General features: G+C 45.5%; 1 long non-coding RNA gene across 5 annotated transcripts; it reads right to left on the bottom strand.

Annotated features, from left to right (window-relative positions):
* Window positions 1-453: 453 nt before the first annotated feature.
* LOC144134938 (uncharacterized) lies at window positions 454-22,382 on the bottom strand. 5 transcript variants are annotated; one of them, XR_013315311.1, is made up of 6 exons: window positions 22,143-22,382; window positions 10,610-10,682; window positions 9,448-9,547; window positions 9,253-9,344; window positions 6,771-6,860; window positions 454-647 (listed from the first exon to the last, which is right to left on the bottom strand). It is a non-coding gene; the product is annotated as an uncharacterized LOC144134938 (long non-coding RNA). The 5 variants fall into 5 exon arrangements; XR_013315309.1 differs by having other exon boundaries at window positions 9,408-9,547; XR_013315310.1 differs by lacking the exon at window positions 10,610-10,682 and having other exon boundaries at window positions 9,408-9,547; window positions 22,143-22,376.
* Window positions 22,383-25,538: the final 3,156 nt, after the last annotated feature.

Raw genomic sequence — 25,538 nt, forward strand, 5'->3', positions numbered from 1 at the left:
TTGTCGTTGCGAGTGATTTTCCTGCGGATTTTGTAATTGTGTGTTGATGCGACCGAACTGGCTGTCTTCCTACTGCAGCGGACTGCATATTACTAGAGAAAGTCTTGCTCTTGACATAAAATTTTTTGTTTTCAGGTCTCAAAATGGCACGGGAAAGTTTGCCAGAACAACAGAAAGTTTCTGTTTTTTTTGCAAATAGGTTTTTTCAGCTATGTTGTGCTTTGGGCATGAAGTTGCAGAATTCTGCTTAAGATCGACAGTATATCTAATCAGAAGACAGCAAGCAGCGGTCCACTCATGTCTCCTGCCCAAGAAATTCCTACTAATTGGATTGAAGTGATGAGGTCGGCGGCTTTGTCCGAGAGCCTAAACAACAGCCGCAACTCCTTTCCCTCTAGAGTTACAATATCCTCGCTTCGGGATTTCTCTTTCATAATGCTTTATTGTGACTTCTGTTCTGCAGATCTACACAGTGTAACTTCTTGTGAAAGCTTTTTGACAAACAGGTGCATACACACGTTTACTGCAATTTCGTTTGCCGTATCTCTTTGCGTGGTCAGCAACTAATTCCCAAAAGAATTTTTTGCTGTCCAAATCAAGTTCTTGTTCAATAGATGATTGACTTACTCGAAGATCGACCCAGCCACCTAAATATAGAGAGAAAAATAAATTAGTAAAGTTTTACTACATCGTGTGCAGAAGAAAACACTGACTAAACAGATGCCGCCACTGCGCGCATCAACATAGCAAGGAAGGAGGCACAGGAGATGAGCTCCTTCTGAGATAATATTAAAGCCACAGCTGTTCACGCCTGAGCTCCCGAAACAGTGAATTTTGCTTGAGAGTGTGCACAGCATGCAACACCAGAAGAAATCACAGAAGAACCACCTAAAATTTGAAGTTGAGGCCACAAAACCTGATGGCCTGCGGGAGCCCGTCTTTCAAGGCAGGTTATGTCACGGTTCCCACAAGCGCACACAGCCAAGCTGGTCGAGTAGCCGAGGAGCGTTCTCCCCCTCATATGGAGCGTGGGAACCGGTGACAGGCGACGCTGTCGGTCTGCTACGACAGGGTAGAAAGCCTGCCTTAAGACAGGGCGCAAACTGAATTCAGAGTGGCCGCGCCTAGGCATGGTGTATCGGGCAGAAGGCAAGGGCCATAGGTGTCGGCTTCAAGACAGAGCAGTGTGTACTTCCGATGTGGGATTAAGGTGTATGACGCTGCATTGCTTGCTTCTGAAGCTGAGGCAGTGAAGTTTATTTTTCAAAGCTAAGAGTTCGTGCTGCACGTAGAGAGAGAGGCTCTTTAGTGACGAAAGATTTTGGTCAGGGTTAAGAAAGAACTGAAAAGCGCCGCATGCAAGCCAAAGCCGGCGTTGCCTAAGCATTTCAAAAGCAGTTTCTAATGCAAGGACAGCATATTTGTTTACAGTTCCTCAACCTGCTGCTGTTTTGTTGAACAACTGCCTTATGACCTTTCCAGAGCCAAGCGACTAAACCCTGTAAGATGAATTCCAGACTGCAGACCTCTCAAAATTACAGTTGCAGAGGAGTTATAGCTTAATGTCACATTCATTAGGTTGGGGCAACCTAAAAAGATTGAAAATTTATGAGCCCCGGCCTGCACCACCAACGTAGAACAGGCTTAATCCAATCTGAAGATAAATGAAAAAGCCCGAAGGCAATGATGTAATTATACCACCCGTAGGTGGGGAACATGAGGAAATGAGGGGGGGGGGGGGGTGTAAAAAGCTATATAGCGACACACATCCAAGGGAGCGGGCCTGTGGAGACTCCCCTGATCCCCCTGGGACGTGGCGGAGAGGTTGGGTGGAATGGGATAAGGTTATTGGGATGGGAATGGGGAGAGCGGGTTATTTGCTCTGATCCTTCATTTTTCTCGATTTCATTACTGGCCTGCCTCGTCCGGACAGGGAGGGCGTCAAGATTGGCCAATGGTGTGGCCCGCTCACGGGATGCTCGACCACCCACAAAGATAACGGGCTCCTACCGACAGACACATGAATACCTAATCCAAGGTCAGCTACATCGGTCCCTTCCATGACTTTCAGGGCATGTTTCGGACCTGCCAGCTACTTCCCGTCGAGTGCTTGTCGTGGTTTTTCAGCCACCGGAAGTGCGTGTAGTGTGATATGGTAAATATAAGCTTAGGTTATAAGCCTATTGGACCTTCGGCCCTCGGCACCTTGACATAACACCTCCGGGGGAACCTACCTGTGCTTCAAACCAGCAAGCTATGGATTTCTTTTCTCCAATAGCTTGATCCTCGCCTATTGGGGAGCGAGTGTTCAAGGATGGGCTTAATAGGCCACAAACCAAGAACGTGGCTTAGGGCGAGATGACCCGGGCCTACCCTGTTGGTACTCCACCAAATCGATGGTTTTTGCTCTTGCCGTACTACGCCCCTGTACCTCGTGTCCTGCAATGACGGCAATGGCGCCGAAGTCAGCCGTGAGGCTGCCTCTCTGAAGAAACGCTTCCGAGGAGCCTGGCTGCTGGAAGCCCCCGCGCGGACCTGGCCACTCCGTAGCCAGAAACCTGCGTGTCGGTCGCCAGACGTGGGCGGCCCCAAATGTGGAGCGGAGTAGCATGTATTTGAAAACCTTTTGAACTTTTACACATGCCTTCCGTGCCGGATTTCGTATGTTCAGCCCTGGTGTATCCCCAGGCCTGCCTCCGCTTAGGCATCGGACCACACGAGCGCGACTGGCCCTCAAAGTCACCTGGGAGTAGCTACCACTCCCACGGGGTTTCACATTCGTCGAGGACGGACCCCGGCCAGCCCATCCCCACCGCTGGCTTTCCACCAGAGCAAAGCCTAGTAGCCAAAACTACATCGGCCGCCGTATCGGGTAGCGGGGGGGGGGGGGGGGGGGCACGAGACGAATGCCATAGTAAATTGGCGCAACCTAGGAGAAACTGTGTAATGTTCTATCTTAAAATCCTGTATTTAAGCATCAATATTATTGATTAGCCGGACGCCAAACGTTCACCATTCAACAGCTTAGATTTCTATGTAATGCCGTTCGATTTGCTTAACCCTTTTGCGACATCCAAGGGATTTATAGATACGGTGCTACACGCTCAAAATTGCGACTTCAGAAGTGGTAATTTGGGCTTTTTGTTTCGTGACTACATTACTAGCTGTTCCCTTCCGCATGCTGCAGCTGCACTGCTCGAAACCACAACCGACTCTGTCGACATCTGCGGCATGCACAATTCCAGATTGCCTGCAAAGCGAATTCCAGCACGTTCCTACAATTCACCTCTCCACTTGCTTGGTTGAATTTGGAGAAAAATTTCGCATACAGGAAACCAGCATATGAATCAAACTCTGCCTCGTACCTGTAGGTAGTGTTTTGCTACTTTATGGCGGCGATAGGAGTTTAGCAACTAGCCTGTGCTGTTCATAAACTTTTAAGATATTGCGTTTAATGGATGATTACATTTTTATATATGCGATATACCGAACCCGAAATGCCGCAGAAGAAGCATAGTGCATCCTTAAAGAGATTTCTTCACACCTAGATGACCTCACAGCTACAGTAGAACACTGCTTCCCTCCGCATGTTGTATTGCTCAAAACCGTAACCGTCTGCATGGAAAATTACGGAACTGTTCAATTCCAGAACGCCTACGAAATCAATTCAAGCACCTTTTTACGAATTTTCCGCCTTCTTATTCTCCACTTGCTTTGTTAAGTTTGAAGGATATTTGCACATACTGAAAACTGGCGTCTGCATGGATGCCTGCCTGGCACCTTTAAGGCTTCTCTGCTTCTTGCTCACTACGATAGGAGTTTAGGATCTATCCTGTGCAGTTCAGCAGATTGTAATACATTGCGATATGTTGAATAACACTTTCTCATATTCTGAACCTGCCTGCCACAAAATACCCATGAAGAAACATAACGCACCCTTACAGAGATTTCCTCACACTTAGATGACTTCGCAATAGGAGTGGTACAGTCCAGAGACAAAAATTACGGAGGGCATATAAGACTACTTACACACTAAGAAGACGAAAGCATTCATTTATAATTTATATTTTTCCTTGCTTCCAGGCCAACTGCAAGTTAGCATACACTCGTAAGGCAACGCACACACTAAGTTTGTTTTCATTTTCTAAGAAACGCGGTTTTGTGGCCTATAGGTTGCGTGCTCGCTTCGGAATCTGAAGGTACTTCCTTCAATTCCCCGCACCTGCGGAAGAAATGGTTTTCTTTGCTGGCGACGAAAACAGGGGTTTTGTGGACTACTTTCCGTGGCCGCTGACGAGGACTCCGGACGTGATCCAGCCTGATCCATAAAATAATGATGAAGCTAGAGATTTCACGAACCCGCGGGCGATAAACTGTCTTCGTAGCTGTCTCGGCCGGCCTTCATGTTTTCGGCGCTTCATTCCTGGCTTTGAGCAGCTTGCGAACCTGGCCACTTGCATTCGGCACAAGGACTCAAAAATTTGTGTTCATTCGATTGTGAACCATTCTTTAGCAGCTGAAAATTTCCCTTACCTCGTTATCCCTTTTGCGCCACTTTGATCCTACCACTGCAACTGAGATTCACATCAAAACCAGTGGTCTCTGCCTGGGGGCCCCACTCGTCATAATATACGGCGGTGCCGAGCACGTTATTTTATATGCCTGCAGTAAATGAACGAAATTACAGACCAACTACAACTTAACTGAATTTTTCGACGTTATGTTCGCTGCGCACGAGTTCCGAGCGCAACCCGAGCACGAGCACAGTGGATCATCATTTCCTCTGTTGGCTCATGAGACTAGACTACACATCTAGTCGCCTGGCATGTCCGCATTTGCGCCTGTAGAAGTACAGCTTTCCTGTCCTCTGCAATCCGGTCGTCGCCATAGTGATGCAGATTTGTTGACAAGCCATCCTTTGCCAACTGCACCTTGCGGGGAGGCAGCTTCGGGAGGTGTTTTGTTTCCCTCTCCATGACGTTCCCAAATGAAGCAACCTTCCAGCAAGAAGAATCAAACAATCTCGATTTTCGACGTTTACTTCAGAAAGAACACGCTGCAGTACTTTCACATGCTGTTCATTGTTCACGACGGACTCGTGTACGAAAAATACTTGGTTTGTCTGTGCCTATTTGCTTTTGGGTGTTCCAGAAAACCTCCTCACGCCATTATTTTTTGCATGCACGATGCTTTAACATCGCATTACCTGCTGTTCTCCGGTACGATGCATTGAACCCATAACTGTCTCTATTGGCCTAATTTGTATAACACAACAAAAGTATAGATCTTAATTTGTGACCAATTTAAACGCCTTATCTTCTGCCCAACTCCTCCTGCAGGCCTCCTGCAGTGGGTCAAGCCACTATTGTCGCCTGTTGCAAAAATCCGTGACGACCTGCTTGACCCCTTTCCCATCTATTCATACATACAACACTGAGTTATCGCGTATTTAGAATATTTGAAGATTTTTTGGAAACTACAGCACTCGTTTAAGCAAAGGCGACTGGTGTGTAGGCTTTTATGCTGCACTATTTTATTTTTCGTCTTGTTGTTCCGGGTGTTGTTATTAGCGAGTATTATAACGGTTATAAGTATAATACACATAATACGTAATAGATAATATAATATATATATATAGTATTATAATTAGCAATCATGTATGGCAATTTACTGCTCACGGTGTAGAAGAAACATTTCGGCCAACTTGCGTCGCCAACCCCCACTCTGGACTTTACCAACGATAGATCAATCTCACTGAGCGCACAGATTGCACCTTCATAAATATGCTGCCGATATATGCCGCACCGCACCCTCGAAACACAGATGTCATGAAGCCATTTGTGACCTAGGCCTACAACACCGGTAGTCATGACCTCATCTTTTATTCATCATTCTATCTTCTGTACGTGAGATTGCCCCGCAGTTGCCCAGGCATGGTCCTCTCATTTTCGCCGCATGACGCCCTTTCAGTTTTTAAGTTATTATTTCGTGCTGGAGGTGCTCGTCGAAAGGACCGCTTTTGCATCGACGAGTGCCACTTTGCGGACACAGGTGCTGCATGGGATTTGGTTTTGCTCGAGACACAATTTCGAGATTTGTACCACTTACTTGATTAGGTACTGTGTCCCTCTCATCGTACTGAGTCAATTGAGGGACAGAATTCAAGTTATAGTTGATCTCAACACGCACAATAGCCGCTCCCGCAATGCCGAGTGGCCTATATGGCTCGGCTCAAGACCGCCACCACAGGCAACTCTGACTTGCTCGCGGACGAGGTTCGTCTGTCTCCCGGGAAACTGCCACGCCCCGCAGCGGACGCGATGGAGGTTTAAGAGGCTACAGGCGTGTGAGGGATGTTAACTTGAGTGCTTAATCGTCTGCCCCTAGTCTCTAAATAAAGGTAGTCTATCTGAAGAAATAATAGTGAAAAATTAGCCCTGTTCTAATAACATAACAGCACGTCATATTTGAATATTCATCCGGGTTGGTTCACCCGTTAAAACGTTTATCCGCCAGCCTCGCATTAACCCTTAAAACATTATTCTTCTGAGTAGTGCTCAGTCGTGTCCCTAAGCGTAATTTTAAGACTTAGTAATTTTATTACAGATTTAGACTGAGGTCAAAACTGCAAAACCTTGCTTTTGCAGGTGATAATGATTTATTATGTGGTGTTAACTTATAAGAACAACATTTTATAATTATAAAAACTTATATATACACCTAAATGATAAATAACTCTTGATAACCCTAAATGATGAAAAGATACTGACCTTTGACGCCCGGATAAACATAAACAACAGAGCACGTTGAGGTTTTGCTTAGGTACATGACCGTCTCTGTTAGGCGTAACTTATTTGTGTCTGTAAAAGATTAAAGTGGTCTCTAAAATCGGATGCGGTTGTGGAAAATGATAATCAAGTTTTGACAAGGTAGGTTGTTGGGCGAGTTGTTTACGATATTCTATACCTACAGCTCGACGATCGGGATATCGAAGAAAGGACCACGTAGAGGCACAGCACAGCGTTCTTTTGCGTCACTGCGCGTTCCTTTCTTTTATTCCCCGTTCGTCGCATTGCATCTGTGGAGTAATACAATTCTTGTACACTAAGCCAAGGGCTGACATCAAGGTTAGCTGGTGTTCGTCATGCTTCATGTACACCTGATTTGTAAGGACTACGTGGTGCCGGGGTTCCTAACGACCATTAATGGGTGAATTGAGCCCTGTAAGAGGAAATTTGTTCAGGAGCAACGGAAGAAGCATGTGCAAAATACACCTGGCTCCCTCCACAATGAAAGGGCACAAAGTTTTAGCATTTAAAGATTACTGCATAATTATGCATGAGAACAATCCTTTTTAATGCTCTAATCAGTTTTTCTCCTGGCGGCTAATATCGACTTAGTAATTTAGAATATAGCGGAGAAATAACAAAAGATATGTCTCTTTGTGCTGATGGATTTCTTTTTGCAAATTTGGTATCGCTTTGAATATTTGACGATGATTTACTAGAAGAACCTGAGGTATGGCGTCAGGCACTGCTTTATGCCGACAGTCACCGCGTAAAATGTAGCGCTGGAGTCCTCAGATCGATATCCTTTGTGCCAGTGAAATCTTTTAAGCGACTAGTGAAATATCCAACTGCACTCTTGCGGTGGTGCGGCTTTCTACGCAAGCCTCAAATTAAGGGGGCGCTCAATGCGACAGAATGCAATACCTAAGCTTTGTGGCTTCGGCGTATTTGTTCGATGCGACCCTTCTGCGTAGATCAAACCTTCCGCCGTTCCGTTCCGCTCAGGGCACAGCGGAGGGCGCTTCATTGCGGCGCTTTCTTACAATAATTTAGGGACCGGATAAAAGTTGAAGCAGACGACGACATCTCCAGCACAGCACGAGAAACTCGTGGTCTTCCAAGCTGGATTGTAGGCTACGGCAATCGCGTAGCGGTCTAACGCAGAACCCAGCATTAGAAGTTTGAAGTTTGAAGTTTATTTGACATCGATTTGTCAAAGGTGACGGGACAAAAGGCAATTCATTTTTTGCCTGACGTGGCCCCGTCACCCGTTACATTGCTCAGGGGGGTGGCAAATTATACAGCAAAATACACAAAGCAAAACAAGAAAAGTAACAACATCGCATACGTACTACATGAATTATATGTAAGGATCAATGAGTTACACATAATTAACACAAATGCAATGAAAAATGAAGGAAACAACAACGCATAGCTAAAATGTCTCTAGGACAAAACAAAAAAAATTGACATAGCAAACAATGAGATACACAGAATTAACATACAGGCAAGGGGAGAAATAGCACGCAAACCAAAAACAATGAAAACCGCATCGCATGTCTCCTACGTCTTTAGGACAACAAAACCAAAAATAGCGAACCTGGACATACACCCAGCGAGTAAAAAAAAAAAAACTAGAAACTGGACACTTTATGGAGGAGACAGGGACAGAAGGTACATTTTAACATTGTTCTTGAAGTTACGGGGGGAACGAGGCTGCTGCAGAAGTTCCATAATACGTGCCATAATTAGCTATGCTTTTCTATTTAGTGCGCATTTCTATTCACAGAATTAAATATATTTTGCTGTCTATACTTTTTGTATTAACAGAATATATTGCAACGATGCAGTAATTATAAGAAATTAGCTTGTACCTGGTTGCAAGCCAAATGGTATCAAGAAATGTTTATCAACGGCCTGGCATAAGAGCACGTTTCACAGATATGTAACTACTGCGAAGAGCTCAGAACATTTCCATGAAAGTTGAGGCGGACTCTTTGCGTTCATTTCTGCGGCGGCTGGGGCCTTCTAAGCTTCACAAAGATGACACTGAAAATGAAAGGCTAGCATGCTTTTACTGATCCGGTCTGTAAACCTTTCACCTTTATGTTACAAATAACCGCGTAAGGTTGTAAAATTAACTATAACGCGTAAAAATTTCCGGCAGGCCTGGTTAAAATTGATTTCTTTTTTGGCACTTCTTGATTGAAATATCAGACAACACATTGAGTGTTTAATGAAGCATCGATCTGATTAACTTAACGAGCTTGAAAAAACATTATAGGTATTTATTTGTACGCTAAGATGCAAGCTACAAAATGCGTATCTGATATTGATCGCGTAACGCGCGCAACAGTCATGTGTCAGCACTCTAAAATTCATGTGGGGTAAGATAGAATTTCTTAAATATTTTTATACAAAACCCAGCTTTGAGCATAGCAGAGAAATGTGTTTAAAATCATACCTCTTTTACGAAATTCGGGTATATCCGATGGCCCGTGGTTCAAGCGGTGCGTGAAAGTTGCATAAAACGTTACCCTGAAGTGGCGTTTCACCCTGAGAAAAACGAAAAAATTAATGCGATATCCTTCCTGTGTTTATTTTAGTTGGATATCTTACATTCTGTTATTGATAGAAGACCGTCTTTGAAGCTGGCAACCTGATCCTCCATTGCACTGATAGTGGTCCAGCTGGCATATCGGCGTTGATTCGCCCGGATTACTTAAGACTGTCCATATTCTGTCATTTGTGTTGACGAACTGTAAAAGAAATTCACATGCTAAATAAGTGTGGCTGTCTTAGCTTCCGGATGGATTTCGGCAACTTGCAGAAATGCATCAAGGTTGCAACTATTTTTCTTCCACAGGCAAGTTTCGATAGTTTCGCACAGGGAAATATTCCTGCACAGGATGTGTCTGGGGGTCTCACCCATCGAGAAGGGCATTTAGCACATTTCGACGCGGTATTATCAGGGAAGGACAGGCTGGTCCCGTACCACCCCAAGTCGATACAATATCGAGGAATCGGTTCCGGTTACCACCGGTATATAAATCTCTTACGATATATAAAACAGCCCTCTGGCATCTTCTTCAATGGCTGTCTCACCATACGTGGGCTCTGTATGCCTCCATGTTTCCCGGTAGCTGTCGCCCCGAAGGCGCCCTCCGCAGTCAACGCACCGATTGTATCAACTTCCTATGAGCGTGCCCAGCTGACCCCGGAAAACCAGAGCTGCAGCTCAGTACTTCTGAACAGCGGGAGGCCGGGCTTCTCAGCTCAGACCTGGCTGTCCAATGTCGGGCCTCAAGCGAGCCCCCGAGGTCAACACGAAGCTGTGTCTTCTGGTCACCCAGCCTCCACCGAAGATTGTTTTGTTCGTCATAGCTAATGAAGTTTTCCGCTTCTTCCTCACAAATTGGAAGGAATAAAATTTGAAGTATACAATTCAGGACAACTATTACACAATATCTGTTGACCTGGCTTTGTAGCAACAAAGTGAGAGGCCACAAATTGTAAAGTTACTATTATTAATATTACAGGTATTAGGAACATAATATTCCTCAGCATTTTATTACTTGTTTGGAAGCTACCTATGAAACCTGCCTTTTGCTAGCATTAAATATAGTGGCTCTATAACTATTAGAACGCCATTATCTATAAAAGCGATCTAGCAAATGGTTAATGATATAGAGAAGGCCCATTTCTAGCTATCTATTATTCCAAGGCATATTAATACCATTTTCCCGAGCAAATGGATATCAATTTAGAGAAGGCCCATTTTTAGCTATTTATTATTGCAAGGCATATTTAACACCTCTTACCGGAGCAGGTGCTACACGCTGCTCTATTCGCGTATTTGTCGTGGCACTGATTTTTTTCTTCTGTTAATGAACTCTGAAAAAAACAAACCATTTTGCTGGAAATTTTCTTGCCATTGCAGATTAAACCGGAAAAATGTGTTGTTTTTACTTCAAAACAATGCAATATAACCTACGCCGCAATTGAATGTCATCATCTAGATATGCAGCTTTACATCTGTGTGGAGAAAAATGCGTTTTCTCTCTATTTCGCTGGTGCACTGGGAAAAATGAATTGCAAAAATTGTTTGAAGAATTAAGGTCTAATACGGCACTAATTATGACCCAAGTAAATGCCAGGAACCAAAACCTAAAGATAGGTTTAATTACCACTGCCGTGTAGTCAGTACCAGAGACAATTTTTTCTTTATTTATTTCTAATCACCTCTATTGAAGTACCAACGGATTGTTTGTCATGTCATTCTTGATACAAGAGCAGCGAGCCCAGAAGGGGCTTCGCTCTCGGGAAGTAATTTCTGGTCTAACGTGGACCAAGATGTGTTTGAGACACCAACAAAATTTTAGCGGAGAAATTTCTACAATCAACTAAAGTAGAAACGATTTGCCTCACGAGATGAGGGAATAGCACTGTAAATTTTGCTAGTGTTCAATAAAACGTACGATTCATCACTTTTCAATTACTGAAACACGAGCTGAACGAAACGGTAAGCTCAAGAAAATTCCGACTTATGCTTTTCACATTGTTTTATTACCAGAAACAACCGACGCGGTAGGTGAATGGTTGTGGTGCTCGGCTGCTGACCAGAAATGCGTGACTTAGATCCCGTTAAATGCGAATTGGTAGAAGACCCGTGTGCTGTACAATGCCAGCGCACGTGAAAAACCTCAGGGGGTCGAAACTCTCCAGAGCCGTTCACTGGGTCGTCGCAACGTAAGCTGAGTCACTTTGAGACATTAAAGGGTCCCTGAAAATAATGTTAGAAGTTGACTATAATACGCTTGATTATGTAGAGTACGGGCCACCGAGCATTCATGCCGTGTAAACGACCTCAAAAGCGAACCATCGCTTGCAAATTATTTAAAAAATTCGTGCTTTCAAGCCGTCTGGCGACCTGCGATGCAGAGCTTTAACCGGAATCCGCACTCAACGTGTCATGCAGCACTTGTTGCGTTAGCAGCGAAGAGCTGTCATTGGTTCGCCGTGACGTCCATTTCTGACGTGAACCAGCTACCATGGCCGCGGCCGGAAACTGAGCCTCCCCCCCCTCCGCCCGCGGGCGTTGGCAGCCGGCGGAGGGACCTAACGTCTGGGGCCGACGGAGGAGCGCCGACATTTCTGATTACAAAAATTGACGAGAGGAGAGAGAAAGGCGCGAAATCGTAAATTCAGATTTTGACTACACACAACTCAGCACCCGCAAAATGCATAAAAAACACTTTTGCAGAGGGTATTTATGAAGGGACGTTTTTTAACATGCTATGCATGCCGCAACTTTAGTCGGAGTTCCTTTCAGAGCTCCGCCAGACCCTAACAGACCAAACCAATCTAGAACAGTAAGTGAGTGGAAGCTCTGAGAAAGTAGGTGTGCCTGCTTGGGGATAAAATGGTTTCGAGAACTGCAGAAGATAGTTCAAGAGTATTGCGCTCTGCTAAAGTAATGCAAAACCAAAGTGATGCTGTTCCAAATTTTAGTCTACGCTTAACTTATACAAAAACTGGAAGCGGCGGAACGAATATTTTTTCGTTTTTTTAATTTGGCAAGTGCTCATGTATTGCAATTAAAGATACGCTGTCACTGTTTCTCTCGGTTGTTTCTAGGGTAAGGCATACTTTATGTTTATTATAGAGGCACTTAAAAGGAATGAAGTAACGAGAAAATTAAAGAAGCGTTCAAATGTTTCCATGTTGAATGCGCCCCGATTGATTATAGAATCCAAGGTCTTAATGGTCTTCAGTTAGCCCACTTTTAAAATTTCTGAAATATGCAACATACATGAACATATCGAAAGTGAAACTCGGCTTCAAACAGTCCTTCAGTTTAATTTACCACGTCGTCTATTCATGAATCCGCGATGTTGGACGTTATGTCGTCAGGAAAAAAAAAGTTTTGGCAAAGAAAACCTACTGAATAAATATTTTGCATGTTATGTACCCCTGTAACAGTGTTTCATTACTGCTCACAATGGGCTGGGGGTAGTAACTATTGACGCTCTGACACGCGTTCAGAATTATCTAGTAAACGAGTTTCTACAGGCCTCCCATCCGAGCACACCGCACATAAAAAAAAGACGTTGATTTTGAACAGTTGAATGCTTTGCTTCTGGTAAGGAGGAATTCTGCTCTCGAGTCATACTCAGCGCCGAAACTGAGAGCATTATTTGAAGCAGGAGAAAATTAGGCTGTGTATTGGAACGTTCAGTCATCAATAAGAAGAAAAAGTTGAATACGAATTATTAGGGAGGCACAGAAATGTTTTCTCTTCTTCGGGACAGTGAAGGAGCTTTAGAGGTGCTTGTAAGGTGAGACGAAATGCTCACAGGGATACATAAATATCGCGAAAAAAGTTAACGTACGCGAACAGCGCGTGCGACATTAAAGAGGTCGCGGATGGTTTTGAGTGCAACAGGCGCACTCTCACACCAGCGGTAAAATTCTTTTTTATGGGTATAGTAAGGGGTGCACTCTGGTGATTAAGATTTGAAAACACCGGTAGCGGCATTCAATCGACGATGACTCTGGTTCTGTAAAATAAAGAGGTTTTCCAACGGCGCACATCTAAACAAGATGCAGTTTCCAAGGAAGTATATTGTACGCGCGTAAAGAAAGGTGGCAAGACTCTATGCCAGCTTGATGGATGTAGAATAAGCAGTAATTAAGAAAACATTTATGTGGCTTTGCGCCATGGACTGTCTCCATAGAAATAAAAGAATTTTGTACAATTCAAGAAATACAGCGCGTTATTTTTTTGGAAACGTTGTTCGACAATAACCCATATTGAGTTAGGATGTCAGGCTACGAAATAATTCAATATCAAGCAAGTCACTATCTATAGCTTTCAAAAAATCCAACAGCGGAGTTTGCCCTGTCAAACTTCAATCAACCATAAAGTCATTGGGCAACCAGTCTACAGAAGAGGCATGTGCAAATGTCGAAAAAAAAATTGGGTGTATCACCTAAAGTATACAGTATTTTCTAAAGAGAGGCCTTTTGGATTAGAGAGCGCTTTTTTATGAAAGCATGGTTAAAAGATCAGCGCATGGAATACAGCTAAAATGGGCTAAATAGCGTGCTTCATACCTTATGCTTAATAGGCAAATTTTATCTATTACTATGAGCTTTCATGATTTGTGAGCCGCGTAGCCCACCGTAATCATTATCCATATCAGTTTTAATAATCCCGTAACAGAGTAACTGCCCCTCCCCCCTCCGCCGGCTGGGGCTCTATACTATAAAATTCTGCCTGCATCGCGCCAAAATGCATGCGTTTTCGTAAGAATTTAGAGGTGTATGCATGTCTCCTTACGTGCGGAAATGCGATAGCTGTGTGCGGTCTACTACCTGCTCCATCTGCTGGGTCAGCGCGGTACGTTGCGATGGGAGGGGGCGTTCAGTGCGTGCCGCGTGATGGCGCTAAGACTGCACGCCAAGCTCGGTGGAAATTTACCAGAAACGGATGAAATTTTGTACTCGCTTTAATGCGACATCTGTAATTAACATACTCATAACTACTCATTGTAGGCCTCAGTACATATCTCGAAGACATGTTTTTAAGAATTCACTAGATGCGTTCACTAGATGCGCCTTCATTCAGCTTCAAACGTCGAAGTGCTCTGGAGGAGTGGCAGCGTCCCCATATCGCATGCTGGCGGCCCTGGTTCGATTCCCACCTAGAACCTGCCCTGCGGCACCTATTTTGTTCTTACAAACCCACCTTTACTTCCCTTACAGCGCTGCTGTTGTGTCCGCCGAGGATTGAGACAGTTATTTGCCTTTCGTGCCCTCGAAACCAGTATTTTCCCGCAGGAGCGGAAGAATACGTTATTTAGTGCATAGCACGTACGGGGGGTTTATTTAGAGAGGGATCGATCGAAGTAGGACCTCGACAAAGTCTGCGAGCGTCCTTCTGCCCTTCCTCCTCTTTTACCTCTACAGATCGGTCCAACCGTTGAACTGCTTGTTCATCCGTCTACGTAGGCACGTAACGTTTACCTCTGCGCAGACGAAGCCCGTCGGGCGTAATAAATGAAACCTCTGGGATGATATTGCTTAGACAGGCTACATGCACCACCTGAGACTGGCGTGACCCCCGACAACTTACAGTTAGGCGTGGTAAAACGTAATTGCGGTCGTCTCTTATGCAGTCTAACACAAGAAACGGTCCAGTGTAATGTGACAGCAGTTTTTGACAAAGACCAGGCTTGCCTAGAGGCGACCACAACCACACAATGTCACCAGGAACATAAGGTACTTGTTGGTGTCGGGAATCGTATCGGTTCTTGGGACGCTCTTGGGGAGATAAAATTCGAACGCGGGCAAAGTGGCGAACTTCTTCAGGTCTGCCGAGTGTGGTAGCAAGAGAAGGTTCATCATGGGTAGAAAGGGCTGTAGAAAGGGCTGTAGCCAGTTGTCTCATCTTGCGCTTTATTGTATGCGTCAGTAATGAACGAGAGGACGCCATCCCAATCCTCATGATCTGCTGCGACGTACATAGCCAGAATGGTGGTGAGCGTCCGATTAGCGCGTTCTACCACAACGTTCGTTTGGGGATGATATGGCGTCCAGTGGAAAAAACTGCAAGCGCTGAGGCGGAGTTTTTCTACATCGTTCGCTGTGAACTGGCGTCCACACTCACTAATGAGAAGTGCAAATGGGTCGTGACGAAGAATTACAAATCCAAGTAGGAAATGAAAAACATCAGACGCAGTAGCAGATGTTATCGCGGCTGTCTCACAATAACGGGTTAAGTAATCTACGCACACAAGAATCCATCGGTCTCCTTAGAAAGACCTTGGGAAAGGTCGAGAAGGTAAATGCCAACTTGCTCAAATGGGGCTGCTGGAGGTGTGACTGGTCGCAGTTTTCCCGGTGGATTTGAAGTCAGCAGCTTAAAACACTGGCATTGCTGACAGCTGGCTACATAGCGCTGGATGGTTGAACGTATCTTAACAAGTAAAATCATTGTTGTGTGTGGTGGAGTGTTCGTGCCACTCCCATGTGTCCAGACGGGGCGTCGTCGTGCATCATTTAAAGAACTGTGATGCGTAAGCTTTCTGGCACGACAAGAAAGATGCGGAATCCCCGGTAAGAGAAATTCCTTTTATAGAGTAATCCCTCGCGAATACAAAAAGTGTTCTCCACATCTTTGGCGGCATCAAACAATGAGGTTAGTTTGGTCTGCGTTGCTCAGTTCGCAAAACTCGAATATCGGCGAAGGCTTGTAAAAGTGAAGTCAAGTATTTATCAAAGTAGTCTGCGTCGTCTTCAGTCGTCTTCAGTCGTTTCAAGCGGCAAACGCGAAAGACAATAAGCATCTGAGTGTTCACGGCCTCTTTTATTCATCACAGTAAAATTAAATTCTTCTAGGCGCAAAGCCCATCGAGCGAGCCGTCCTCAGCTGTCACGTAGACTCACGAGCCAACAAAGCGCGTGGTGGTTGGTCACGACGGTGAAGGCATTCCCGTACAGAGAGGAGCGGATGCGCTGTACAGTGAAAACAACGGCGAGAAATTCTTGCTTGGTAACCGTGTAATTCTTTTCGTACTTACTCAACGAGCGGCTGGCGTATGCGGCCACATGCTGATCGTTGCCATGGCGTTGTACAAGTACAGCGCCGATACCGATAACACGTGCATTAGTGCGCAATTCAATTGGTGGTGATGGGTAGAGGAGGCGTAGGATGGGTCCGAGGTCAGAAGAAATTTCAGATGGCGGAAAGCTGCGTCACATTTGCTGGTCAAATTGAATGGTGCATATTTATGCAGCAGACACGTGAGTGGGTAAGCGATGTCCGCAAACCTTGGTACAAAGCGCCGAAAGTACGAGCAGCGCCCTATAAAAGCTCTGCAGCTGTTTTACTCATTGGGGCACCATAAAACTTTTGACACCTTCAATTTCTTTGCGATCCGGTCGAACACCTTTATCAACCAAGTGACAAAGAACGACTCTTTCGCGGTTTCCAAAATGACATTTCTTTGAATTCAAGACAAGACCAGTTCGTTAAATTCAATCAAGCACGATGTCCAGACGGCTGTAGTGCTCACTAAATGTATTGCCAAAAATAACGCAATACTAATGACATAAAGAAATTTGCCCCTTTAGACCACGCAGGCTTGTATCCATGAACCGCTAGAATGTTGTAGGCGCATTACATAATCCAAAAGGCATAACGTTAAATTCATAAAGGCCGTCTGGTGTTATGAATGCCGTTTTTTCTTGATCTGTAGGGTGCATGGGGATTTGCCACTAGCATGATCTGAAATCAATAGAAGAAAAGTATGAAGCTGTGTGCAGAAAGTCAAATGCGTCATCAGTACGTAAAAGTGGGTAGACGTCTTTCTTTGTCGCTGTATTTAAGCGACGGTAGAGAACACAAAACCTCCATGTGGCATCTTTGTTTCCAAACAAGGATAACTGGAGCTGCCCAGGACTAGAAGATTCTCGAATAATGCCACGTTTTAGCATGTGTCCAACTTAGTCAACTCTTAACTTACGTTCAGTTGCTGATACTCAATAGGGCATCTAAAGTATAGGAGGTGCGGACCCGGTGTTGATCATGTGGCGAATACGACTGGTAGCAGCGGTGTTGAGTCATCCTTGGTGGAGTCAAACATGGAAACGTGCTTCAGAAGTAGTTCCACGAGAATGCGACGCTCGGTTGTAGAAAGGGACTGAAAAATCATAGCCTTAAGTTAGGTCTCCAAATTTCGCTTCACAGGCTGCTCAATGACAGCGCTGATTAGCGCCGCGACGGAACCTGGCACGCCTTTCTTGAAACGGGCGAGTTTTAGGCCCCGATGCAACACAGCTGGCTCTTCAGATTGGTTGACTTTCCACAGCTCGGTGGAGGCATCAGACCACGGGAACGACGAGATGAGGCACAAGAATGCTCTTAGAGCAAGCGAGTGTCGTTGGCTGTACTACAGCTAATAAAGATTCGCACTGATTGTGAATCGAGAAAACCCGCATGAATGCTGCAGATAACGCTGCTACAATAGTGTCTTCTTCCGCCGCAAATTCTCCAAAATCAATTGTCGGTTCATCCACAAATGCCGAAAACAGTGATGAATTCAAAGCAATCTCTCCGGTACGACAGTATAAAGTTGTACCACACTATTGCAGAAAATCAATCCCCAGAATCACATCATGCGTTGACACAGGTAGCACTGCGAATTCTGCTCGAAACGTTAGGCCACCAATAAGAACATCTTCAGCACACACACCAAGTGGGAACAAAAGTTCACCACCGACACCACGAAATAACGCTGCACGGTCACCACTAAACATTACATTCCGGCTTAAACGGTTCTTGAACCTCAACCTCATAGCGGATACTGTAGTGCCAGGTCTACAAGAGCCATTGTTTTCACACCATCAATGAACGCTTCCAATTTGTTCAACATGAACACGGGTAGAAGTATGGATGTCATTGTCTCGCCAGCGGCCTCACCTCCACCGGCCGCGCCTCCTAGTTTCTCGGAGTTGGAGGGGAAGCACGACATCGAGAGGAAGGTAACCGCCGTTGGTGCTCAGGTGGCGGCGTCACACTGCGATCAGATGCAGGTGTTGAACTCCGCAAATGTGTCGAATGGTACGTGTCCCAAGCGGACGTAATCGGGGATCGCTGCTGTTCGGTGTGCAGTTGTCGATGAATATTCGCAGGAGCTCGCTAGTCTTGAGCAGTCGGGAAACGGCGGCGGCAATATCTAGGGATATGGCCTGCAATGCCACACCGTTAACACAAAGGTTGAGAGCGCAAGCGATCGCCATAAGAGTCGTGGCGAACAAAGTCGCGACGTTGGCTGTAGCCAGGCTCGCGCTACTGACGAACTACGTCTTCAGGGTAGTCGGACCTCCTTCCCGTCGACTAGTGGGCATAACGTTTGGTATAGTTGCATCGATCGTGCATATGCGAAACGCCGTTAGGTTGGGCCCACGGAGTGGAGAGGGCAGCGACGTCTGCCTGCTGTGCACAACTCTGCCGCTGATATTCTGCACGGCAGAAGGTGTCCTGGATCTGGACAATTGCTCGCACACATTCTTCATATCATATCGGCCATGGAATGTAGAGGACAGGCTTCAACACTGGCTACAGAGGTGGCATTGGCCAGTGTACTGAATTTAGAAGTAATTCGCCGCAGCGTGAGAGCTCCAAATGTTCTACAATGTTTTATAACGCCAGCGGTGGTGCTCAGGCTCTCATTGCTAATCAGGAAATTATAAAAATCATTCTCAATTCCTTTTTGGAGGTGGCCGACTTCGTCGCTTTGAAGCACACTGGAATTGACTAGCTGCATGGATTTAAGATAACTTCGATGTATTCAGTGCAAATTTATCAGGGTTCTTGCGCCCAGTGAAACATTGTCTTTTCCGCAGGCTTCTTCTTGGCATATTCGTCCCAAAAATTTTTCTTGATCTCGCTTGTAAACGTATCCCATGTAGTTAGTGAATCGTCATGATTGCCGAATCAGTCGAAGGCAGTGGCGGCAAGGACGAACACCACGTTAGCCAGTTCAGTAGCAGTGTTCCCGCGATTATATTTGCTCACTCTATATTAGTGTTTCAGCCAATCGTCAACGTTCTGCTCAGCATTTTCAAAGAATGTCCGGCGCTCTCAATAATGTGGCCAGTTGTTCGATGGTCCTGGTTATTCGGTATTTTCGTCTCCAGTCATGTCCGATGGCATTGGCGGTAAGCCAGCGAGTCTACGGCTGGATCGATAGGTGGAATGCTCCGTGGTCGATACACGGCACCTCTCACCACAACTGTTACGGGCTTAGCACGCACGGGGGTTTATTTAGAGATGAATCAAATCAAAGCAGGACTGCGACGAAGCCTACGAGCGTCCATCTGCCCTTCCTCCTCTTTTATATGAACCGATCCGTCCAACTGTTGCTTTTCTTCATCGCGGAAGTGGTATTACTTTTGTGCCTACGTGCTCCCGTCGCCGTGTCTCAGTGCCTAATTCGCTAGGCTGCTCAGAGCATGGATGCGGGCTCAGTCGTGCTAGCGGTGGCCTCTTTTATTGAAGAGAACATTGAGGACGCCTGTGTGAACATCGCAACTTGAGTGCATGTTCACGAGCCTCGTATGCTCGAAATTCATACGAAACCCTCCACTTCCCGACCTCTTTTATCTTTCAAATTTCCTCCTTTTGTTCACTTTACGCCTGAGATATCCGTCCTGAATTTCGGCTGTTTTATGCATTTCCTTTGTTAAAAACGAGGTTTCGTTTCTATTCTGTCGTTCGTTCTTCTAGGCTCTCATTCTAACGGCTTCCTCTTGATGGATATTTCTTCGCGTCCTGTCAAGGTGCATCTGCGCACCTGCCTTCTCGCGTCCACGGTGTTCTTTATTTAGTACTGCCTGGCACTCACAGAGTTCCTGTTTCCATGCCTCCTGTGCGGCGCCATGCCTCCTTAACTGCCAAAGGTGTCATTTCCTGTACCATCATCATGTTAAGGTTATAGACAAATTTTTTGAACAAGTATGCTGTCGAGATCGGCCCGCCGCTTCCACAGATGTGGCAGAGCACACAGGGTGGATGACGCCAGGGCACTGGTGGACCGGGTTCCGTGGTGTTTATGACCTGCTGTGGCATGTCTCCATGGCTTTGCGTCGCGCTTAGCTTGGACAGATGAGCTGCAGTGCGCTCGGTACTTTGGCACCTGGGGCGAGCAGGGAGCCAGCTGTTGAAACTTTCTTTGGAATGTTGGCTGCCACAACAGGACGCAGGGAGTGTTGATTGGGACCGGGAAATCTTAACTAAGAGGCGTGGGGGCCTCATTTACTTCTTTTCATGCGCCTGTCGATGACGGAGGCATGAGTGCATACCATACTGCTTCACGAATCACATCCATTAGTAATAGTGCTTTAAGCAGCTGAGAAAATGGCGGCTTTCGTGAGAAATCCTCGTTGACTATCACTGCGGGCCTCTCGCAGAATTGTTTTGTTGCTGGCGGACAATTTCTGAATGTGGACTGTAAATTTTTGTACGAAATGGTCGTATTGCATGGTTCGAAAATAGAGTCTGCTGCAACTATTATGCCTACAGTCAGTGTCTTTCGAACATTGGCTGCCAGACTGGCGAAAATCTGTTCTTTCACACTGTGTACAAAAAAAATCGCATTTTATTCCGTCTTTATGGGTGTTCACTAAGAAACGGTCGCTTGCTTTCTACGTCTTACATATTAACGACCTTTGGTTCTTCGATGTCTCTCTGGAGCTGTAGGCCGGTCCGGTCTTCACGCACGTATCGAATGACACGAAGGATACTAGCTTCATATACTACCGTTTTGTTTGTGTAGATTACAACAAAAAATCCCAACTCGTGCTGGAGCTCTCGAAATAGGTGGCTACCTTAAAGTTCTTCAAAACACGCCCTGAGGGGCCTAAAAAATGCTGCCTTCCCGTCTGCCAAGTCTACTCGGTGGTTGCGAGTCTGAATCAGCATATCTCCCAGTTATCAGAGGTGGCGATCACAGTCCCGAAAACAAGAAGCAGAGAAAAATAAGGTTGGCTGCGATAGCAGCCGACGCCCCTTATGACAATTGCCGTCAAGAAGAGAATACCTGCAAGCTGAATGTAAATATAGCCTAACTCTGAGTGTGGCATTCACGGCACCGGCAGCAATTTCTAACACGGTATCTCGAATGTACTTTTAAGGACCTTCCGCACGCCAGTGACCACTGACCAAAAAAACTTGTACAGAAACAGTATTCTTGATGTACAGAAATTTACGCATTGTAGTCTAAAGCGCCTTTGATATCTCAGCTCCAGCGGATTTTCTGCATTGCGACTTGTGTTATGGCATGTCAGGTTTTTCTTATCAAGGTAATTTTAACTTGCTGAAAGCGATCTTTGTAAAAAAAAGTTTCATGACGATAAGATAAGTGACAATGAAGAAATAAATGAACCCAAGCCGTCCTCAGATACTGGTTGCGCATAGAACGGTTGCCCTCGTGAGGGTTGCCCGTGGGTGGCGCTTTTTCCAACTGGCAACGTTGTTTACTTTACTGGCTATTATTCGGACTGGTTTGGGTAGGTAAAACACCTCGGTCAAAAAACGAAGGAGTCAAGACTTTCTAGCTTTCTTGATAGTGTACTGAAGCAGCATTCGACTGTAGAGACTGCACCTTCAAACTTAGTCGAAACGTAACGTTCACATATAAGCACAAGTGCGGCAGCAAGCACTGGGAGGCTACAACAAACATAAAAGCAGCGCGTTCGTTCTATTCCGGGCGTATTTATTTAAAGTGTGCAATTTTGTGAAGAACACAGAATATTTTTTGCTGCAAAGAGTATGTAAGAAAGCCTTACTTTTTTGGCGTCGGCATCCGGCATTCCGTAGAACAACTGTTCCGGTGTAAACGCATTCACATTATCAAGCCAGTGGAGAGAAACAGTACACATGACCACAACTGAGTCATGACAGCAGTTTTTAATCTTGAGTGCTTGGAAGATGGTACAGCCTATATATAAAAACGGCTGCCCTAGGTAAAACCTAAAAAAGCAGTAGAAAACCTTTCAAGTTATTTTTAACGCTTATTCAGCAGAACAGTGAACCGATACATCTTTCTTGTATTGAAAAAAAAAACACTGACATTAGGTGCCTTTAAGAATAACCTCGCATGAATCGCTTTTTGCACCTCGTGTAGTTGGCGGCGCAAACGTATCCGTGCAGGTGTTCTGATCCAGAAGCAGGGGTACGGTTACTCAGAAGAAAAATCGCTTTACAAGATTGGAAGTGAACTGAGTCTAGCTTTTCGAAGGCAACTTTTTGTGAAGAATTTTGTGAAGAACACGGAATATTTTTCGCAGAACAGTGTATGGAAGAAAGCCTTAATTTTTGGGTGTCTGCATCCGGCATTCCGTAGAACAACTCTTCCCGTGTAAACGCATTCACATGTATTATCAATCCAGTGAAGAGAAACAGTACACATGACCTCAACTGAGACATGACAGCAGTTTTTAATCTTGAGTGCTTGGAAGATGGTACTGCCTATCTATAAAAATTGGTGCCCAATCTAACACCTAGAAAGCAGTAGAAACTTTTCAAGTTATATTTAGCCCTTATTCAGCAGAACAGTAAACCGATACATCTTTATTGTATTGAAAATCACTGACTTTAGGTGCCTTTAAGAATAAACTCGCATGAATCGCTTTTCGGTTCTCGTGAAGTAGGAGGCGAAACCGTATCCGTGCAGGTCTTCTGATTCAGAAGCAGGGGTACAGTTACTCAGAAGAAAAATCGCCTTACAAGATTGGAAGTGAACTGAGTCTAGCTTTTCGAAGGCAACTGCATAATCCGTTTTTCCAAGAAATGAAACCGTTTTACAAGAATCGAAGTGAACTGAGTGTAGCTTTTCGAAGGCAACTGCATAATCCGTTTTCCAAGAAATTAAACTGTTTTACAAGAATCGAAGTGAACTGAGTCTAGCTTTAGAAGTCGACGTATTGTCCGTTTTCCAAGAAATTAAACCGTTTTACAAGAATCGAAGTGAACTGAGTCTAGCTTTTCGAAGACAATGCATTGTCCGTTTTCCAAGCTGACCATTTTATTTACGGCCCAGCAGCACCTGCTCCTCAGCGCTATGCTAATACAAGCGCCGATATCACCAGAACAATTCCCGTTTCACAATAACTGCTCTTGCTACTGCGCTCACTGGCAGAGGCATTTCGTTGCCAGCGTTCAGAATAATGCTATTTGTTTCAACCTTTCAATGCTTCCATACGTTTTTTGCCTGAATAAAACAATGCTCATCCGTACAGCTTTCGTTTCACACGTTAACACGAAGATTTCAGCGACAATCTATCCCTGTAACTTGTGGTTTGCTACATTACGCTGAATAATGTGTACACTGCGCGTACATTCCATCTGTGTGTTTATATGCTGGACAGTCTTTATGTTATCGACATCAGCTGCCATGATCACGTTTACTACCGATCATCCGATAGCCTAATGTTCACCACCGAGTCCACCGCCGTACCCTACCATAGGTGTACCTGGCGTTAACTCAAAGTTACACCAGCTTCCTCCCAATGGCTGCAGCTTGCGCAACGGTGCTCCCAACTAATCCCAACTTACCCGGGTTACTCGGAGGCTTCGCACAACGTTCTTCTTTGGGAGCGCGTTAAGTAGTGTTTCCGCGCCAAAACAGAGTGACGCTTGAGTAGCTTGTCCGAAAGCTAGCGGATAAGTTCTGAGAACTCAAGTTGCCAAAACTCTGTGTGCTTCTATTACACAAATGCTCCATGGAAGGCGGAAATATGGACTCTTGGGATCATCACTCCAATTTAATTTCATTTCGCGTACTTTAAAAGTCTCTCAGCTGACAGTGTACTCGAAACGTTTTTTAAAAGTAGGCCTAATTTTTTAAGGATCTAGAAGGTTAACCAATGAACTTCTGTCTTAGTTTTTTAGTGACGAGTTTTTACTCTACCATCATCGGCTGGCAATAAATGCAGCTTGCGTACAGGAAAATGATCTCAGCAACGTTATGAGGGAACATTGACAGCGTTAGCGTTGCATGATTTCGAAAGAGTGAATTGAACAGTATAACGCCGCGAATATTTGCAATGTTTGTTCGTTTTTCAAATCTGCCGCCACACCACCTTATTGCTTTCTTTACGACGCAAGACGCGACTAGATTTATCTCGATTGATCTCAGCCAGGCAGAGCTGATTATACGTTGTTCCGGAATGTTCTAGTAAATTTGCACGCTTTATCTAGAAAGTTCGCTATCAGTTTTAAATTGAGCACGGCCGACAGCGGCGGGCATTCTGTTCGACTACCGCCGAGCACGCTTGCCGCTTCAGCGCCACCGAGTGATTCAGTCCATTTTGGGTGCAAGTCAGCCCAATAAACAGTTTTCTTTTAGAAGACCCTTTCGTCCGTGTTCATCGCTGCTTCGACTGCCGTCACCACTACGTGACATCTGGAGGAGGTGCGGGGTAACCTTCCATGTTCCGGACGCCCCCTTCAAGTCGTGAAGCCAGTCCTCAGCGCTTCGCACCCGAGGACGAGCCAGCAGCTCAGCGAGCCAGCCGAAGTCTCCAGGGAGAAGAGCATGAGTTCGGGAAACTGCCGGACCGCACCAGACTGCGAAAAGACGCGGCTACAAGCACCGCAATCTCGTAGAAGATGTCGACACCGATGATACTACAGCAGCCGCGGGTGCCGCCAACTTTCAATGGATCCCTAGGCGAATACCCTGAAGGATGGTTGGATGAATTTGAGCGCGTGGCGTCATTCAACAAGTGGGATGATGCGGCAAAAAGTTGGACACGTGTTCTTCTCATTGGATGGCTCCGCACGCACGTGGTACGAAAACTACGAGTCGTTCCTTATGACATGGGAGCTATTCAAGAGAGAACTATTGAAGGTATTCACCAGTGTGGTGAGGAAAGAAAGAGCACAACGACTCCTCGAGTCCAGGATCCAGCTTCCGAATGAGCCCGTTCAGAAAGTTCAGTATTTAATGCGCGGCGTAAAATAACTCTTTGGCAGCCTCGTCCGCCAGCCGCCAAAAACAGTCGAGGAATTCATGCAAGAAGCCTGCACGATTGAGAAAACCCTCGACGTCCGAGCTCAGCAGTACAACAGCCCTTCCTCTGCCTGTGCAATCCGTTCGGACACGCCGGCCACCACCAGCGACAGCTTGCGGGAAGTTATCCGCGAAATCGTCCGAGAGGAGCTACGCCGGTTACTGCCAT

Source organism: Amblyomma americanum, chromosome 5 (genome assembly GCF_052857255.1).
Source record: "Amblyomma americanum isolate KBUSLIRL-KWMA chromosome 5, ASM5285725v1, whole genome shotgun sequence".
In the NCBI taxonomy this organism is placed as follows: domain Eukaryota; kingdom Metazoa; phylum Arthropoda; class Arachnida; order Ixodida; family Ixodidae; genus Amblyomma; species Amblyomma americanum.